The 21,293-nt window shown below is 43.9% G+C and overlaps 1 protein-coding gene and 1 long non-coding RNA gene across 2 annotated transcripts in view; one reads left to right on the forward strand and one right to left on the reverse strand.

The window, feature by feature from the left end:
• Positions 1-10,285, reverse strand: part of LOC144829163 (uncharacterized) — a 31,906-nt gene extending 21,621 nt beyond the window's left edge. The window contains exons 1-3 of the long non-coding RNA XR_013610603.1: positions 10,172-10,285; positions 9,869-10,001; positions 9,413-9,523 (exon numbers count right to left, since the gene is read on the reverse strand). This is a non-coding gene — a long non-coding RNA (uncharacterized LOC144829163). The remainder of the gene's footprint in view (positions 1-9,412; positions 9,524-9,868; positions 10,002-10,171) is intronic.
• Positions 1-21,293, forward strand: part of GMDS (GDP-mannose 4,6-dehydratase) — a 1,865,819-nt gene that overhangs the window by 1,827,053 nt on the left and 17,473 nt on the right. The gene's annotated exons all lie outside the window — the stretch shown is intronic.

Consider the following 21,293-nt stretch of genomic DNA (forward strand, 5'->3'; position numbering starts at 1 on the left):
ATGACAAAACGTTCTTCTAACACTACTGGAACATTTGCATCTCAGTGACGACATTGTTATGACTTCAGTAGTCCAGTCATCAGGAATTATGTTTGCGAACAGATTCAGACCACTGTAAGGAAAGATGACTCCTATTGCTTAAAACTCGCAGCAGAACACACTAGTTTTATAAACTCTCAAGCCAGCCATCAAAACTCAAAAACAAGGAGGACATATTGGAGACAGGCCTGCAGTACATGTTGCTGCGCCTCTTTCTATCGTCTTCTTTGTACTCCATCTGTGAGAAATCGTGTATAGCTTATTAATTTCTTCTGAGGTATGAGCGTATTTTCATTCAGTCAAATATGGCTTCTGTTGAAGGACACAATGCAAGCGAAATTAAATGTAGTGTGCCAACTTCTCACTTTCAGTGAACAGACACATTGACCATGTCTTCAGTCAATGAGACTCAGTTGACACTCCCAGTCTCGCAATATTAGGGATGACACAGGTGTGACGCACCACCAGTTACGTCTTTAAAGTTAAGTCAATTACATTTTATTATGTGCATTTGAAATGCACTTGATTAGAATGGGCATCAGCCCGCAGCTCTTTTGGAAAGTGTGCACATTTACAACTCTGGGTCAGTTGTGTACAAGAGTCACAGTGGTCAGGTGGCGCTGTATGTGGGCGTAAATCTTATAACCTATTATCAGTGTTACAGACACCTTCTGACGGGTAACTCGCAAAGTGTTCACAGATTTCCTTCATAAGGATTTCCCTCGTGACTGCTTTTTTTGTCTATTATATAAATGCCTGACAACATTAATTGTAGCTGAACACTACTTTTTCAAGTCAATAAAACTGAGGCCGTAAAATTCCATCTCGTTTTTTTTTTTTTACCTTTCTTGAATGAATTGTTCTAAAACAATGGACACCAGTGAGTGCCAGTGTGTTTGGGCGTTTCTATGACTGCAGTGTTTTCTGCATGATTATGAGTTTACTTCATTTGCCAAATAATGTGGAACATTTGCAGATTTCTCCAATGGATGAAAATAATTCAGCAGAGAATGTGACGCATAATTTGTATTTTTGCTGCATATCTTGGATAACCTTTCTGCATAATTTGGCCCAGAATGCCTCATAACCCTAGTAGCTTGACAGTGTTACAGCGTTGCAGAGTGTTTTTGGGGGCTGTTATTAAGATGATGAAATACATATTTTACAGGCAACTGTGAAGGTTTTATATTTCACGGTTACCTGTGACATATAGGTTTTCATATCACTACATTTATGCAATAAAAGCACCAAAAAATTAAATATATATATATGCATGTTTTATATATTACAGGATACACACGGAAATTATCACCCTCCAGCACCACACCCCATGAAACACCCTCCATGAATAGACCTCACATGATGATTTAAAGTGCACCCAAATGTAAGACTTACACATAACTCTCAAAATGTGCTGTTGATGATGGGTCAAAGACAGTGGCTCTTTTTTACCGGTCATAAAAGCTCCTACAGGGTCACTGCCTAGTTCTCTTTCAGTCCATATAAAATGCTTGTTAAAAAGACTTGCTGAAATGTTATTTAAGCCGAGGAACATTTTGATTAAATAAGCTGTCAGCAGATTGGTTGTGTGGGGGGGGGGGGTTTTACTGAGCAGTGCTGTTTGGATGCTTGACAGCCATCTTCTGCATTTAGCTGCCTCCTGATACCTGGTTGCATTATTATGGAAACAAATTGAATCCTAGACGGATGCAAAATATTTTCCAATAAAACACCAATAGTTTGATGACCAAATTCCTACCATGGTGCATGTGGTAGTTTTAGTCTAAGCTAAGTGGAATATTATAAAGTAATGAACCGCACCATTGAGGTCTAAGGGGCAATCCAGCCTAGGAACGTAGCTTTTGCACTGTGTGCCCTCGCCTCCTCCTATTCACAGCAGAGTGTACTACAAGGCACTCGCTTGCTTTAGTGATAAAGTTATTGTATTAAAAGATCTGGTGAGTGGGTGCAGGCCAGGCTGTATCAAGCTTCGTAGTACTAGCCTGTCTGGGGTGAATACCAGACGCCTGATTTATTTAGAGGTGTTTTTGACTTGACATCCTCTTTGTTGTCAATAGTGGTCCTGATAGACGGTGATTTAGGAAGGGGATCACGCTCCCATAGGAAACAATGGTATAAGTGATGCCAAAGGAATGTTATCTAGAATTTGGTTGATCACAAACCAAGCTTTTCTCCAAAACTGCAGCTCAGATACATCATATAAAAAAGAAAATGCTGGCACATTACTAGTGTATATGTGCTAAAGCTGCCTTCAACAACCATGGTCCTTAGTCATGGCGGTTTGGATTTCTCCTAAATGAGCTGAAATAAGAGTGTTTGTGAACATGAATGCTGGTTTTCCGTTGTTTGGGAACACTCATTTTGAGAGAGAGGAAAAAAAAATATATGTATACATATGAAAAAAACAAAGGTTACAGGGACGTTGTAGTTAGGCTCAGATTTCACTCGTACAAACCCATATAAATTCTGTAGTTATAGTTAGCTGAGCTAAATATACCTTACACCCCTGCAGTGCACTGGTTATAACCTCACATATTACAGTACTCATGACATGGTTAATGACATCACTCATGACATCACTGATGAGATCATCCAGTGATTGTGAGTGTTTTCTAAAGGTTTGAATGTTAAACATCTACACTAAGCTACGACAGAAGTTTAATTAGTATACTAGGTGTACTAATAATCAGTAATGGCTGGCATGTCCCAAGGGTGGTGGGGCGGCAGGACATATAACAAAATAAAAATCACTTAGCTGTTCCCCAAGCGCGATGTCCTCCTCGCTCCTTCTCTCATCGAGGCAGGCACCCGACTCCCAAGCCAATCATGGTGCTGCACTCATGCAGCATGAGAGCAGTGCTAAGATTGGTGGGAGCGGCCTCTATCAGCGCTCACAAGAGCATTGGAGGCCTTTGCTTTCTTTAACGCAGCTGTCTTAAGACAGCTGAGTTAGAAAGGGTTAATATGCACATGCCTGGCTGGCCGGCCAAAGAGACATGCACATTTTAAACTCAGGAGCACAAAGTTCCCTGCTGCCACTCCGCCTCAGTGGCCCCACCCTGTCCCGACGCTCAGTTCAGGACGGGTCAGTTATTGAAAAATAAAATGGTAATAAGTCAACTTTATTACCATTTTATTTTCAGCTCTGGCTTGGGCGTTTGGTGCGTGGGGTGACGCTCCTCCACTCATAAGGAAGAGCCGTCCCTGCTAGTAAGGAGTGATACTACTTGTAATACATATTATGTGAGTGACTGTGAGTATCCGTGTGTGAGTGAGTGTCTGAGTGGCTGTACGGGTATGTGAGTGGCTGTGTGATTAGCTGTATGGGTGAATAAGTAGATGTGTGAGTTACTGTTAGGGTGTATAAGTGGGTGTGCGAGTGGCTGTATTAGTGAGTGAGTAGGTATGTGAGTGGCTGTGTGGGTGGGTGTCTACATGGCTGTATGAGTGAGAGACAGTGTGTTAGTGTCTGTTTGAGTGGGTGTTTTGTTAAGGCAGTTGGTGTGTGAGAGGCTGTAATAGAGAGTGAGTTTGTGAATGACTGTATGGGTGAGTGGGTGGGTGTGGGAGTGCTTGTATGGATGTGTGCATGGGTGTGCAAATGTGTGAGCGCTTGTATGAGTGAGTGGTAGTGTTAAAGTTGAATGGGTGTATAAGTGGCTGTATAGGTTAATAACCGTATGGTGAGTAGCTGTATGGGTAAGTGTGGGCTGTGTGAGTAGCTGTATGGGTGAGTGACTGGTTGTATTAGCAGCTGTATGGGTGAGTGAGTGGCTGTATGAGGGAGGGGTGTCAGAGGCTCTATGGACTAATGAATGGTTGTATGAGTATTTGTAAGTGTCTGTGATTGGGTATGTGAGTGGTTATGTGGGTCTGTGAGTGGGCATATGTGATTTTATATTGGAGTGTAAGTGGGTGTGTAAGTGGTTCTGAGGATGATCTCATTTGAGATGTCATCAGTGATGTCGCTGACCATGTCAAGAGTGATGAAATATGTCATTTCATAAGCAGTGCATTGCTGGGGCATAAGTTATAGTTAGGTCAAGTAATTATAACTGCTGAATTTCCATGGTTGTGTACAAGTAAAATCTGAGCCTAACTACAAATCCCTGTAACCTTTGTTTTTTCAGTGAATTTCACTGTTTTTTCAAATTCTATTTCCTAACTGTGAGTGGGTGTGTGAGTGGCTGTATGGGTCTGTGTGCGGGTCTCTGAGTGGTGCTATGAGTGTGTGAGTGTGAGAGTGGGTGTGTGAATGCCTTTGTGGGTCTGTGAGTGGCATTATGGGTCTCTCAGTGGGTGTGGAAGTGGTTGTGTCAGTGTCTGTGCATGTCTGCGAATGGCAATGCAAGTGCTGCTATGAGTGTGGATTGTGAGCCACAGCTATGTGTTTTGGGCTAGAGAGTCTGCTGGAGAGACTGGCATTGACAGGGACTTGGGTTTGCCTAATGTGGACATTACTTGGTTTGGCCATTGAGGGTGGTTGAAGGGACATCAGTTGCTGCCTTTGGTTAAAAGCACTGTGGATTGTCAACTCCCCGACCGCACTGTGATGGCAATGAACTTGGCACACTTACTGGGGTAGGACTAGAAATCCTAATGAAGAATACCTTTGCTCAACTAATAGTACTTTTCCCTCAGACTGTCTTGGTGTACTCCAACATATGCCAAAGGCAGAAATGGAAATGGTCAAATCAGTTATGTCCACAGATTGACAAAGCCAGGAAACATGTTAATAAAACCGTTTCTGCATTCCTCAGAGACCATGACCTGTACCTACAACAACAACCTGCGTTTTGACATGCATGGAATCAATAGAAGTGATGGGGTTCACTTCACAGACGAAGGCAACTGGGTGTTACTCAGCAACCTCAAACTCTGCATCCTGTCTTGTGCAGCTGTCATATACTCACAATGAACACAAAGACTCTTCTCCGACCCGTGTTGCTCAAAATGCTGTTCATTTTCTTTATAAATATATTTTTTATTCCAATTTTTTAAAAATATTTGCGTCAACGTCGTGAATATGCAAAGCAAAAGCAGACATTCAATAGATTCTAGCCCCTTCAATAATTCATAACTATATAAGTGATTCTGTGCATCACACTGGGTACATCACTATTTAAATAACTCTATAAAAAAACTTGTATAAGTGTCTGAATGTGTCTATGAGTGCATGTTTGAGTGGGTCTGTCTGTGGGTGCATAACTGCAGCTGTGTCAGAGGCTGCATGAGAGTCTGAGTGCATCTATGAGAGCTTGTGTGAGTCTCTGAGAAGGTCTGTGAGTGTGTGTATGAGTCTGAGTGAATCTGTGAGTAGGTGCATGAGTCTGAGTGGGTCTGTGACTGGGCGCATGAGTCTCTGGGCGGGTCTGTGACTGGGCGCATGAGTGTCTGAGTGGGTGTGTAAGTGGGTATGTGAGTAAGTGGGTGTGAGTGGGTACATAAGTGTCTGAGTGGGTCGGTGAGTGGGTGCATGAGTCTCTGAGTGGATTTATGAGTGGGTGCCTCAGTTTGGGTGGGTGCATGAGTCTCTAAGTGGGTTTGTAAGTGAGTGCCTGAGTCTCTTGAGTGTGTCTGACTGGGTGCATGAGTGGGTGTGTGAGTGGGTGCATGAGTCTAATTGAGTCTGAGTCTAATTGAGGTCTGTGATTGGGCAATCAGTCTGCGTGGGTCTTCGAGTGGGTGCTTGAGTATCCAAGTGAGCCTGCCAGTGGATCTGTCAGTGAGTGCATGAGTCAGAGTGGGTGTTGTGAGTGGGTGCATGAGTCTTTGAATTTGTCTGTGACTGGGCCTAAGTCTCTGAGTGGGTGTGTGAGTATTTGTGTTTCCAATTGAGTCTGTTAGTGAGAGCATGAGTCTCTGAGTGGGTCTGTGAGTGGGTGCGAGTTTCTGAGAGGGTGCGTGAGTCTGAGTGAATCTTTAGGAGGGTGCATGAGTGTCTGAGTAGGTGTCTCAGAGGGGGCATGAGTCTGTGAAAAGGTGCATAAGTATCTGACTGGGTCCATAAGCAACTGTATGAGTCTTTGAGTGCCTCTGTGAGTTGGTGCATGAGACTGTGAGCGGGCCATGACTGAGTGGGTGTGCAAGTGAGTGCATGATTATCTATGTGGGTCTGTGAGTCACTAAATGAATCTCTAAGTGGGTCTGCGAGAGGGTGTGTGAGTGTCCGAGTAGGTGTTTGAGAGGGAGCATGAGTTTCTGAGTGGGTCTGTAAGTGGATGCATGAGTGTTTGAGTGGGTGAATGAGTCTCTGAGTAGGTTTGTGAGTGGGTGCATGAGTATCTGACTGGGTTCATGAGCAACTGTATGAGTCTGAGTGCATCTATGAGTGGGTGCATGAGTGAGTGGATGCAAGAGTCTCTAAGTAGGTCTGTGAGTGGGTGTTTGAGTGGATGCATGAGTCTCTAAGTGGGTCCGTGAGTCTCTGATTGGGTGTGTGACTGGGTGCATGAGTCTGAGTGGGTGTGTGAGTGGGTTCGCGAGTCTGAGTGGGTGAGCAATTGTCTGAGTAGGTGTGTGAGTGGGGGTATTACTCTGAGTAGGTCTGTGAGAGTGTGTATGAGTGTCTGAGTAGGTGTTGGAGAGGGTGCATGACTGAGTGGGTCTGTAAGTGGGTGTATGAAAGAGTGGGTGTCTCAGTAGGTGCATGAGTCTGAGTGAGTGCATGAGTATCTGAGTGGGTGCATGGGTATCTGACTGGGTCCATGAGCAGATTGCCTCTGTGAGTTGGTGCATGAGACTGTGAGTGGGTCTGTGAGCGAGTGCATGACTGAGTGGGTGCATGAGTATCTATGTGGGTGTCCGAGTCAGTAAATGAATCTGAGTGGGTCTGCGGGAGGGTGTGTGAGTGTCTGAGTAGGTGTTTGAGAGGGTGCATGAGTCTGAGTGGATTTGTGAGTGGGTGCATGAGTGGGTGTTTGAGAGGGTGCATGAGTGTCTGAGTGGGTCTGTAAGTGGGTGCATGAGTTTTTGATGGGGGGTTCAGTGGGTACATGAGTCTCTGAGTGGGTCTGTGAGTGGGTGCATGAGTGTCTGGGTGTTTGAGAGGGTGCATGTGTCTGAGTAGTTCTTTGAGTGAGTAGGAGTGAATGCATGAGTCTCTGAGTGGGTCGGTCAGTGGGTGCATGAGTCTGAGTGGCTCTGTTAGTGGGGTTGTGAGTGTCTAGGTCAGTGAGTGAGTGCATGAGTCTGCGTGGGTCTGTGAATGTATTTTTTTTATTCAGTGATATTCGCAAATTCCTGTGATGTTACACGGGGCTGTGCTGACAGTCGCTGCAAATTCACGAATATCGTGCGTGGAAAAAAAGCCTCTTTCTCCACATGTTATACACATCAAGGGTGCCTTAAAGACCCCTATATTGCAGCCATGGAGTCTGGTCACACCCATCCTGACTCCTTACACCACTTTCTGCCATTTCATTTGAGCACCAGTACCGATGAACTAAAATGGGGGCGCAACTCTCTGCTCAGGTTGCGGTCAGCCATTTGCGGCATTCCTGTTGGCACGCACATTCACAATTTGTTGCAAAATCTTCGCTGCTACATGTGTGCAAATTTGGATTTTCTTCAATTTCTCAAAAACTACTCAACAGATTTACACCAAATAACAAAAAGCACACACAGTGGACCAAAAGCTAGCTTTCTGCCAAATTTTGGGATTTAACATGGGAAACACCCCCTCCCTTTTTCTTGTCCCTTGCTTGATGGGTCGTCCGGGAAATTTCCATGCACAGCAAGATCCACCAGAGGTCTAGGAGGTTCCAGCTGGGTCTAGGAGGTTGGTAGTGCGACTGGTGGGGAGGAGGGAAGTTGGGGGCGTTTCTAAAAGACATCTTTCATATGTATTGCTTTTTCTGCATCCTTGCTTATTTCTTGAAAAGTCAGTCATGATGCCTTGTACTGATTGTGCAGAGGTCGCTGGGTTACAGTGTCCTGCTCTACATTTGTCATTTGATGAATAAAATCTGTTTTAAAAAAATATATATATATATTTCCCTATAGCAACATGGTCCTAACTACTACCTACTGGTGACTGATATAAAATGTATCATGGCATGCTAAAATAATATGCATTGCACAGGCTGGCTGCCTGTTGTGCGTTTGGTGCATGACTAGTCCCTGTGGCTCACCACCACTGCTTATGGCTGAGGTTCCAAACTCAACGGTGGTTGGTAACCTATGGGAGGTAAGGAGCAAGGCCATGTGTATTGCCAGTTGGCAAACCACAGCGGGTTGGGTGCAAGGCTTGACTGTATTGGAGGCCCTGCCGCTAACCCCAGCTATGCAGCGCTGAAGTCCATGTGCAGTGGTATTGGCTGCTCGCAAACATTTTTATCCAGGTCCTGGCTGTATGCAGTGGGGTTTGGCTTCCCAGTAATAGTTGGGTGCATCGCCATGGCAATAATCTGTCCCCCTCACAATCCTACAATCGAAGGCAATAGAGGAAGTATTGTTTTGTAGTTTTGTATTATAGGTTGTAGTATGATAGAGCTTAGAAACAAAAAGGGTGGGTTTGCCTAGATTAATCCGCACATCTACTCACTTGTCATGAAAAGGAAACAATAGCTTGGTTGTACAAACGGTCAGTAGGGGGTGCTGACTACGATATACAATATCTACCCACTAAGATATTGTTAAAATCAGAAATTCTTGGAATTCTGATTCATCAGTTTCAAAAATATATCAGAGCACACCCAATCACTATATCTATAATCCAATTATTGTGACACACATTCATAGGTCCACAGATAAATAAGTTCTTTCAAGAATGTAGTATGGAATTCCAAATTCTCAATCTCAAAAAGGGATCCAGTCACACTCTTCAATCAGATCCAAGAGTTTTTTTATTTTCCAATCATAGCATTGATGAAAAGCAGCAGCCGACGCGCGTTTCGCCCACAGGGCTTTTTCAAGGCTGCAAATGGAATGTACACTAGTTTTAGATATTGTGTTTTCGTTGATAAACATAATGTGCACATATTGATTGGCCATTCTAAGCAACAGATCTGATTTTTGTGCAAAAACTAATAGGTTCCTATGCTAAGAACAATTAAATAAAACCTTTTTGCCACGTTTTGATTGTATGCAAGGTTAGAAAATATTAAAAACGTTTTTTGGAGAGAGATTATTACAAGATTATATAATGATAATTCTCCTCATCCAAAGAGTCCTTTTTATGCTGGTGGTGAGGGTTAATAGATAGCTAGGGAGGTGCATTGCTAGAGGTCACCTCATCCAATCAAGTAGGGTACATGCGCAGTATAAATTATGCGGTCATCATATAATATGATGATCGCCTAACCATCACCAAGTGTATCCTGTATTATGAATTGATATTTCCCATTCTCACCTTCAAAATGGTAATAAAATCCGAAGTTTCAAGTGGTATCATAAGTCCAAAAGAACACATTGATGAGAATCAAAAATATAGAGATGATGTCCTTATAATCACTCTTTATATCTGTAAAAAGAAGTGATTTGGAGATGAGTTACTCCATCACTATAATTCATAGTGATACATATAAATTCTGCATGTCTGTAGACCTACACGAGCATTACTAATAAAGGACATCAATCCAATCACAGAATTGTTACATGTATACCAAAATGAAGAAAAAGGAAAAGGGAAATGGTGCCTCTTTGTTATTATACCTCCATTGTAGACTTGTATTTATATACTGTTGTTTGACGCATATCAGAGACATGTGAGTGTCATGGTGTCCTATTCCACGCACTTATTCACTACTACAAAACGACAAAATATATCATGCAGAACTCGTATAAGGAAGACTAATCATAGCCTTACCCGTGAGAATAGACGTCCAGAATTCATTTGATAATTCCCTCTGTTATAAAGCGATAACATTTAGATTGGCGTCTTCCCCTTGGATTATATTCCCATGTCGATCCTGATAAACCGCACAACTGGGAAGTATAGCCTGGATATGTTTCGAAGTAGGAACGTATGGAAGTTGTGAGGGAGAAAAGGGGGAATTTCGATCAGAGCGGCAATTAAGTAAACATCCTCAAACGAGTCACTCTTAGCATTCTGATTCACGGAATTACCCCCGCCTTTCCTATTCGCTTTTCTGAAATAAAACCGCCGTACCTGTATTGATTTTCAGTTTCTCCTCGTCCGTTTTGGCATTGGCGTAAATAAGCGCCGCGTTCATGGTGCCGCCATTATTTAAAGCTAGCACGGCATGCCGGATGTACTGTGAACATCGAAAGTGGACTGGCGACTCAACCTCGTCGGTCTTGATGTATTGAAAGTGTCCGCCATTTCCCAATGAGCAAAAAATACTGACTAGATCCTCAGCATTTCTCAATGAATATCTAATCAGATTTAAATATAAAAATGTTTCGTAATTGATAATTTCAACATATTTTGACCAAATATCAGTGTCACTGGTTAGCAAAAATGTATAATTCAAGAATTGAGAACAGTATGTGTTTTGTATATATTAACTGCGCGGAAAACCTATAGGACAACAGCCCTATAGAGTAGTCTAATCTGAATATAGGAGAGGCACACTGATAAACAACTAAGGTCATGATGTCATGTCTTCTATGAACCACCAGCATACGTAAAGAACTATTTGGTTACAACAGGAGGAGTTTGAGATTCGTATAAAAGAGAGAGATAACCATGATAACACTAATCACCTTGAGGAAACAATACAGATACATCATTCGTGATGTATACATTAAAGTGTTCTATTACAGCAATTTGTTTTGGTTCTAATTAATTGTGGCCGACTTTTACAAATGAACGATCAGGTCTATCTTTGAGCATTAACAATGTCATTTACACTATGCCAATCGTATTTCAATTGTACATATTTCTAAATACATTGAACGATAAGCTTTCAATACATTATAAGGGACACAGTGTAAATTCGAGCTTAGGGCAAATAAGTAGTCTGCATACAGGAAGTAACACTGAGTAATTAACCAGTACTGGTTGATTACTGGGTTCAACCTCTGGGAGTGGGGGTAGTATATTGGGATGTTGTGATGGACTGAGCTTCACAATGCTGATAAATGCTTTAACTGTACAGGACAGTGCAGACTTGTGCTTTTCTGAATGACAGATCCTAGTTTTACGATATTTTACGATATTTCGTTTTTTTAAATACATTTTTGTCTGTTTTGATAGATATGTTTTGCTCAACACACCTGTGTTTATCCATATTAATATTGTGCGCTGTGAAAACATGAAGTTGCAACTGATATATTTACATTTATATTTCACTGATAAAGGTGCCTTCATCCTTAAAGTTAGGGTGTAGGGATATTAGCAATCGATCGATTTAGTAAGAAGTGTATTTAGATTAAAATAAAATAGCGTTTATAATACAGTTAAGTAAGAAATCACCACAAATGAAGCATGTTAATCTTTTACCTCATTTTCGGCAAATAGTTGATAAATTGGGAATTTCGAGGAAGATTTGGATGTAATTATTTGTAATGCTTAACTACAAAAGCAATATATACTTCAACAATACCTGAAAACAACAATATATTTTATAGAAATGGCACGTGCACAAATAAACTTACTAATAACTGTTGATTTTTCCTTTTCACTCCCCATATGGTCAATAAACACAGGTCTTCGCCTTGTAGTCATAATTGACAGCTTTGAGAATCACTAAAAGAAAAGTTCCTTCCAAAATTGTTTCGGTATTTAAAAAAATTAATAAATACAGGAAACCAATTGTTTTGTCTTCGTATGTCTACAATCCGTAAAAACTGGGGGATTCAACCGTGTGATATTAGATGCAAAAATCTGTAATTATGAATATTTGAACGTGCTAGAATGCTGCTTTAATATTTTCGTAGAATTTAACTTTGATACGTCTGCCTACTAAGGTGGTAGGTGTTTCATTTGTGGCCAAGTGATGACAGCGTGAATCATTCAATTTACTCGATATGCAAATATTAAAACTCAAAACTGGTATAATCTAGATTGACCTCAGAAGAATGAATATCCTAGTCAGAGTATGGCCTGCCTATGATGCAAAACTCAGCAGCAAGCACTTTGCCGACTGGGCTACCAGGTCGTATAAGACATGAGGACTCAGGAAGAGGAAATGCCTGTCTAAAAGTGTTTTTTGCGCGGCTCATATTTTGACTACTCTCTGTGAATACAATGCGCTATTTCAGATGTCTTCCCCCGCCCCGACCCCACCGACTTTGGGCGCTCTGTGCTGCCGCTAAAAAAGGTCGAGTGAGAGAGGCGCGGGGCTGGGAGAGGGGGCTCCTGCCACATTAAAACACAAGTTTATACCGGGAACCAGCCCGGACAGCATTCCTCCATTCCCCAGCTGCCCTGGTTTGTTCCACTCCCTTTTTTTTTTAATCTTGTTTTCTGAGAATAGGCCGGGAAGGGTAGAAGAAAAATATGGCCTCTCTTTTTCACGCTTCCTCATAAGCTGGTTCAAAGATCCAAGACTGTGCCCTTCATTTTAGTCTACTGTTTCTAGTGCCACATACATCATGTCGAGTAGACCTTGATTTCATCTCCCGCAAGTAGTGCCTTACGAGAAACCCACTGTGCATAGCAAATGTGTGGCCTCATTTATGTATTTTTTTGTTGTAGGGCAGCGCAGCAGGCCTTGCTGCTGCGCTGCCCAGAATGCAGCACACATAGAAAGATGAAAAACAAGGAGAAATGAAGATATTTCACCTCTTTGTGCCTCCCTTACGCCTCCCCTCGGAGGTGAACGTTTTTGGCGCTGCATCAGACTTACGATTCTCGTAAATCTGGGACAGTGTCATAAAGTCCTATCATCTTACAGAACGCTAGAACCTTGCGCTTTACAGCCCCTTTGCTGCTAGCTGCAACTCTTAATGCCATTTTAAAAAGCTCCGTTTTTTTTTTCTATTTGCCTTATTTTTATTAATTATTTTTCCCTCGTTTTTAGAAAGGGCCACTCGCTTACCTGCACTGCTGCCACCTTACTCCCACGTTAAAACGGTTGATCACCGCTTTTCAGCGCGGGTCCCTGCCCATTGCCTTGTTGTGGTGGCCATCTTGGGAGGGGGGACACGGTCGGCGGCGCGGTTAGCGCGATAGCTTCCTGGCGCTCGGCGTCCATAAAGGCAGGCTTCCTGCAGGTGAGCACACCTATCATCTTACAGAACTCTAGAACCTTGCGCTTTACAGCCACTTTGCTGCTAGCTGCAACTCTTAATGCCATTTTAAAAAGCTCAGTTTTTTTTTCTATTTGCCTTATTTTTATTAATTATTTTTCCCTCGTTTTTAGAAAGGGCCACTCGCTTACCTGCACTGCTGCCACCTTACACCCACGTTAAAACGGTTGATCACCGCGTTTCAGCGCGGGTCCCTGCCCATTGCCTTGTTGTGGTGGCCATCTTGGGAGGGGGGACACGGTCGGCGGCGCGGTTAGCGCGATAGCTTCCTGGCGCTCGGCGTCCATAAAGGCAGGCGTCCTGCAGGTGAGCACACCTATCATCTTACAGAACGCTAGAACCTTGCGCTTTACAGCCCCTTTGCTGCTAGCTGCAACTCTTAATGCCATTTTAAAAAGCTCCGTTTTTTTTTTCTATTTGCCTTATTTTTAATAATTATTTTTCCCTCGTTTTTAGAAAGGGCCACTCGCTTACCTGCACTGCTGCCACCTTACTCCCACGTTAAAACGGTTGATCACCGCGTTTCAGCGCGGGTCCCTGCCCATTCATTGCCTTGTTGTGGTGGCCATCTTGGGTGGGGGGACACGGTCGGCTGCGCGGTTAGCGCGATAGCTTCCTGGCGCTCGGCGTACATAAAGGCAGCCATGCTGACGCGCAGCGTCACCATGCAGCGTCATCACCGGAATGTCGCCGGAGTCTCGCCAGAGTTAAGCCCGTCTGTGCCCGTCCGGGCCCAGACGGGCTTAGGGCATGCCACTCTGCAGGAAACCACAGCCCATATAGAAACCACACATAGGTACTCTAGGGATACCTTGTTGTCGCTGCGCGCTCCGAGAAATTTTGGTTGTAGCTTCCAGTGGGTAGAGGGTTCCCCGTTTACCCAATGCTCTGTATGTACTGCTGGTTTTCTGCCTATGGATCGGTATTCGCTTTCCATGGCATTGCTTAATTGCAGATCCTTACCCTGCCATGCCACGGAAATTAACTCCCTGATTTTAGATCATAATCTGGATGCCTTGTTCCTTACGGAAACTTGGCTGGACTTTAGTTCAGATCCAGATATTGTTAAGGCCCTGCCTTCGCGATATATTATGTATCACCTGGACAGGCCGGACGGGAGAGGCGGAGGAGTGGCTATAATATATAGAGATGAATATGTATGTAAAGCTAAAGACTGCTGCATTAATAACTCGGAAAGCTGTCAGTTTTCCATACGCATATCCTCTACCATCTCTTTATCTGGCCTACTTGTGTACCGGCCTCCCGCAACGTTAGGTAATTTTGTAGACTCCTTTATGGAGGCAGTGATACCATTGGCTGCCGCATCCTCCAATTTTGTTGTCCTCGGGGACCTCAATTTACATTTTGACGATCCCTCTGATAATGTAGCAAGAGACCTTCAAGGTACGCTGGCTGCACTCGATCTTCAGCTTGTAAATGTTGGTAGCACCCATCAGAGGGGTCATCAGCTGGACGTGGTTTTTGCTAATTTTGAGAACTTGCTAGCCCTCCACCCGCTAGCGCTTCCCTGGACTGATCATTACTTAGTCTCTTTTAGATGGCAGCTGGGGAAGCGGAGAAACCCTGTCCCTAGGCAGCACATAGTGGAACGACTCTGGTCGAGGCTGCCAGTGGATACTTGGGTGGCAGAATTATCTAGAACTTGTCCTCCTCCTGCCACAGATCCCATTACCGCTGATCAACATATAGGGAATTGGTCGACAAATTCTTTGGATTCACTAATTCCCAAAAAGAGAAGGCCTATTAGAGAAAGAAGAGTGGGCTCTGCCCCCTGGTACTCCCCCGAACTCAGGACTCTTAGAACTCTTTGCAAGAGATTAGAACGTGCATGGAGAAGGAAGCAGACGGAAGACTTTAGATCAGATTACAAGAGAGCGATGAGGAAATACAAAAATGCTCTGAAGAATGCCAAAAGGAGCTTCTTCAGTGATAGGATCGAGAAAGCAAGCAACTGTCCAGGGGAATCTTTTAAAATTTTTAAGGAACTTCTGAAGGCCCCTGTCCCCCCAGTTGTTCACTATAATCCCCAGGAAAAATGTGAAGAACTTGCGGGTTTTTTTCACTCCAAAATAGAGAAGATCCTACTTTCACTGCCGACGACCTCCCAACATCCGGAGCTGGACCTTAGACCGGCAATATGCCCTGTTGAGTTAACCTCCTTTGGCCCCTTCTCAGAGGAAGAGGTCACAAACGTCTTGAAGGGGATGAAGAGTGGATCCCCTAGTGACCCAGTGCCCATGAAATATCTTAAATTAGTGGCAGATTCTTTGTCCTCCCCGCTGTCGGATCTCATTAATCTCTCACTTTCCCAGGGCACAGTACCTCAGAGATGGAAAGAGGCGGTGGTAAAGGCATTACTGAAGAAACCAGGTTTAGACTCTACTAACTTGGCCAACTATAGGCCGATTTCACTTCTGCCCGGCTTTTCTAAAATTGCCGAAAAGTTGGTCAATCGTCAGCTTTCCCACCATCTTGAGTCCCAGCATCTCCTGGGAGACTCCCAGACGGGCTTCCGCCCCGGTCAGGGAACAGATACAGCTTTACTGGCTGTAGTGGAGGAAGCTAGGAGCATTCTTGATTCAGGAGGATCAGTGGCAGTGATCCTCCTGGACTTGAGTGCTGCCTTTGACACCGTAAGTCATCAGGTGCTCCTCCAACGACTGTCAGAGGTTGGCGTGACAGGGCTGGCGTTGAAATGGCTCGAATCCTTCCTCTCTAATCGTTGTTACCAAGTATGGGAAGGGGGAGAGCAGTCAGCCAGGTTCCCTCTTCAATGTGGAGTTCCGCAGGGCTCATCTTTGAGCCCTACCTTATTTAATACCTATATGACTCCGCTTGAAAGAGTGGTCGCCCCTTCAGGAGTCAAGATCATCAGCTATGCTGATGATACACAGCTGGTGGTGGGGCTCACCCAGTTGGCGGAACAACCTGAAGTCCTTCATGACTGCCTTGCCAATGTTCATCGTTGGATGTCCCACTCCGCCCTTAAGCTGAATGGGGAGAAAACTGAGCTGATGCTCCTGGGAAAGTCCAGTCCCTCTATTATTGCTAGCTGCTGGCCCCGGTCTCTGGGTGATCCTCCATCTCCCAAGAAGGAGATCAAGACCTTGGGAATATGGTTGGAGGAAGACTTGTCCCTGAGGACTCACGCCAGGAAGACCGCAGGGGTGTGCTTCGGCCTGCTTCGGTCAGCTCGCAAGGTTTTGCCACTGCTCCCTGATTTAGCGAGGAAGCTCCTGATTCGTGGCTTAATCTTGTCGAGGCTTGATTATGGGAACGTGGTGTTTCTTGGCGCCCCCGAAGCAACTCTGAAGACCCTCCAACAGGTACAAAATGCAGCTGCTAGAGTGTTGATGGATGTCCCCAGAAGACATTCAGCTGCCCCGGCCTTGAAAATGCTTCATTGGCTTCCCGTTAGGGAACGGGTGAAATTTAAGGCGCTGTGTACGGCCCATAAAATTCTGCATGGTAAGGGCCCTCCGCTCCTTGCCCCCATGGTTCGTCCCTATAAGCCCACACGTCTACTGCGGTCGGACCAAAGACATCTCTTGCAGTCAACCAGAGTAAAGAGAGCTCGCTCTGGGGGGAGGCGGTTCTCAGTGCAAGTGGCGGCACTGTGGAACTCCCTTCCTTTTAAGATCCGTTCAGAGCCTAAGATCCTACCTTTTAGGAAACTTCTGAAGACCTATCTGTTTCCAGTGTAGTGATAAAGTGCGCTTCTTCTTGTTCTGTTACTGCGCCGGGATGCCCCTGGGTAACTGAGCGCATTATAAATAAAAAAATAAAAAAAGTCATGGGTGTTACTGGGAATGCCCCCAGCAACACCCATGGAACACACCTTTCACTCTGTTTTCTCCATAAAAGGGGCACATTTTTATAAGGCCATGAAAAGCCACGTAACGTGGCTTTACGTAGCCTTATAAATATGCCAGTGGCACATTGTGCTACCCGAACGTAAAAAAGTGACTTTCTGGCAGCGCTAAAGTGCTGGTAGGGGCTAAGGTCCTGAGTCTATAGTTAGGAATTATAGGGGCTTATTAACAAGCCACTTGCGCCACCGGTACCTCACTGTTTCCCATACGAAAAGTGACGCACCAGCAGCGCAAGGGGCTTGTAAATAAGGCCCTCAGTTTTACTAAATATTCCAAATTATGTGATCTGGTGCAAAATGTTGGACCTAGTTGTCTAGACGGATTTGTGCTGCTCCCTGGGAGGGAGGGCATCCTCAATTGCACTTCGTTGAATTTCTATACATTTTGACTCTTGTGGATATTTTCAAGATACATTTTTTTCTTGTTGATTAGTTCATGTCACTATTGCTTTCTTCAGTGATGTTAACATTTCACATCTCGTTATTTTGGTGTGCCCAATGCATTTCAGGCATTGCCCTTCATCAGGGAGATTTATGGGACAGGAATTTCGCTTCTGAGACTGTTCTAAAACGAAAAAGTAGCTAAATTAATTCCTCACATACTATATTCTAAAATGAAGAAGTAGTTGGAATAAACTCTTCACGTAAAACTTGGTGCACGTTGTCCCTCAGCTTTATCTGCTAAAATCTGGAGTGACTTCATATGGTGAATAATGTGATCAAACGGTATGTAAAAACTTGGCATATACATTGTGTCGTAGTTATAGACAGTTTTTATGATGTCATCCTTTCTGTCTCTGCACTACTGTATCTGCACTTTACATGCCCCATTTTTTTATAGCTTGGATTCTGTGTTTTGTATTATATTCCTAATGTCATGTTTTAACTCATTTTATCAATTGTTTTATATGGTTTTATCTGTACTAAACTTGCAATGCACATGTATTACATGGCTGTTTTAAATAGTCATGTACTGAACTTGATTTTTGGAACAAAGGTTTTAGTTAATGCACTTGTATGGTCTTTGATGGCCGAATAAAGACTTGACAGACTAGTGTTGTAGTTGCATTTATGTGGGGCCTCATAAATGACAAGTCTTCGAAGCACATTTGTAGATGGATAGTAAGCCTCTCCATTGTAGTGCTTGGATGTGAGAGTCTGTCTGTCGTGGCCTACATGAGTGATGTTTCGATGTTGTGCCCTTCCAGTTACTGCACTTTTCAGGCGAACGTTTGGCTGCTCGAGAGATAGATGTGTATGTGCCTCTGAGCTTTAGGGCGATTTGGTACAGTCCTGAAATGGTTATGATCCTGTCGTCCAATACTGCCCTATTGACAGATCATCTTGGCAAGAGCCAGGCCAGAAGGTTACAAAGTTGTGGTGCTTGCAGAAGTTCATCACAGGTGCCTCTCTTGTGGGATGAAGCTCTGTCTTTGTTTTAATCTCCAAACCTCACGACCGCTAAGGGCCTAGTTAGGCTGTAATTTTTAAAACTAGCATTTTTCAAAACAATGAACAAAATTAGATTACTTTCTTTTAAAAAAAAACGATGATGGTTTGACATGTTTCTCCTTCCCTCTTGGCGCTGCTGCCCGGTTGGTCACCTCTTTCCTGACCTGACCTCCTGTGTTGTTCCAGCCGCGGACGCTGACAATCCGGGGTGGGGCAGGAGGGGTCTGCCAATCTTCATGAAATGTACAGGAAAAACATGCATTGGAGCTGTTGTTTTGCGTCTTGGGCCCGTGTCCACTGGGAGCCGGGTCAGGACCACCAAGGGTTTCCTGTGTACAGCCCCAGCATGGCCTTGTGATTGAAGGGCCGAGACTCACTCACTGCAATCTTGTGGCAGCAGCAGAATTCCCCCTCGTCCATGCCCTGCTCACACCTCCCACCCTCCTGCCCTCTTCCCACCGGGGAGCTGGGTTATTTTAAAGCGCCACCTCCCAGGCCCTGGGACGTCTTTCCGCAGTTCTCACACATTAATAGCCGGAGCGAGGCCCGGGCGGGCCTGTAAGTGCCACGGCCCCCTCGTTTCACTGGGCCGACCAATTTTAAAAGGTTGGATTTCAAATTGCAGGTCCCCAAAGCCGGAGCTCTGTCGGGTGTGTCGCTAGAAAAATGGCAGTCAAATAACCTTTATTAGCGGTCAGACTGCCTCCAGAGTTTAAATAAAACTCACTTTATGTATGGAATGCAGTATAAAAGGCCCCACAGTCCTACTTCTAACCACCGCACTCTGTGTGGGTTTAGACCCAGGCGTTTATTCCTTTGGGAGAGAGGGTTTGCAGAATGGCATAGAGCTGATAAAAGAAAGGCAAGTTCCGAGAATGCCCTACTTTTTGCGATTATTAAAAACACGCATTTAGCAGCATTGCTCTAATGAATATAAAATGCAAAAGAAAACTCGAAGAACATTCAGTCGTTGGTCTGTCCTGCCTGGATGCATCAGCTTTTTCCCTAGTGAAATCAGCGGGCACTTATTCATCTGATCTGAAGGCAGAGCCATGAGCCATGTACCGGAAATACACAACTTATTTTACTACTATTCACAGTTTGCTTCGAGCTTCCAGGGTGCCATTTTTTAAAGATCGTATATATATAGAAAAAGTGGTCATAGACACAGTTTTTTAAACCAAAACAATTGATGTAAGTGTTAATTATTCACAATAAACGGATAGTCAGATATAATCTGACAGACAAAAGGAGATGTATTATTAGCTAATTCTGCTATAAATGCAATGAACCCAACACAATAGTACCAAGACAAATTATACTGCAGTTTATTTACATATTCATAAAAATTGACAATAAGAAAAATAGAAAGATTGGTGCTCAGGTGATGAAAAAAGAAAAGCTGAAAGCATAAGATTTAGAATAATTCAGTGCAACAAAGAAAATATTTTACATTGCACAAATAAAGCCTACCCATACAAAGTATATATACACACTATTATACAGGGGGACAGGGAAATTGGTATAGGCTTTAAGAGTTTAAAAGGGGCGTAATCGTCGACGTTTCGACCCTGGCGCAATACGGGGAAATCGCGACCTCTGCTGCGGGTCTTCTTCAGGACAAATGGGGGGCGGGGAAAGGGGAGCACCTGTAAGGTAAGTATAAATATATTATATTTTCTTCTAGAAGGGTTTCAGTATTAAGGAAATTAAAAAAGAGGGGGGAGTGTTGGGTACATTACCACGGAAAAGACTGTGGCGGTGTAACGAGGCCAGATCAGTTGGGCGGTACACCTGCGAAAAGTAAGCACAAGGGGGGGAGAGACTGTTAGCCCATCTCCAAAGGCGCAGTCATCCCACTACAGACACTCCAAACACCAAGTGTTTAGCCCAATTCAGACTCACCTCTGACGAGTATGTTCAGTTGAAAGTCAATTGGTGGATTTGTAGTAGAAGTAGAAACAGTTTCACTAGACCAGGGTGAGTTGCTCTTAGTTCTATTTACTAGACCTGATTGCTTGCTATTGCATTGTGTCCTGGGTCTGATTAGATTCTCCTTCCCTCATGTAGCACGATTGATATCGCCTGCTTGGTTTTACTACAAATCCACCAATTGACTTTCAACTGAACATACTAGTCAGAGGTGAGTCTGAATTGGGCTAAACACTTGGTGTTTGGCGTGTCTGTAGTGGGATGACTGCGCCTTTGGAGATGGGCTAACAGTCTCTCCCCCCCTTGTGCTTACTTTTCGCAGGTGTACCGCCCAACTGATCTGGCCTTGTTACACCGCCACAGTCTTTTCCGTGGTAATGTACCCAACACTCCCCCCTCTTTTTTAATTTCCTTAATACTGAAACCCTTCTAGAAGAAAATATAATATATTTATACTTACCTTACAGGTGCTCCCCTTTCCCCGCCCCCCATTTGTCCTGAAGAAGACCCGCAGCAGAGGTCGCTATTTCCCCGTATTGCGCCAGGGTCGAAACGTAGACGATTACGCCCCTTTTAAACTCTTAAAGCCTATACCAATTTCCCTGTCCCCCTGTATAATAGTGTGTATATATACTTTGTATGGGTAGGCTTTATTTGTGCAATGTAAAATATTTTCTTTGTTGCACTGAATTATTCTAAATCTTATGCTTTCAGCTTTTCTTTTTTCATCACCTGAGCACCAATCTTTCTATTTTTCTTATTGTCCATTTTTATGAATATGTAAATAAACTGCAGTATA

This window comes from Lissotriton helveticus, chromosome 4_1 (assembly GCF_964261635.1).
Source record: "Lissotriton helveticus chromosome 4_1, aLisHel1.1, whole genome shotgun sequence".
Classification (NCBI taxonomy): domain Eukaryota; kingdom Metazoa; phylum Chordata; class Amphibia; order Caudata; family Salamandridae; genus Lissotriton; species Lissotriton helveticus.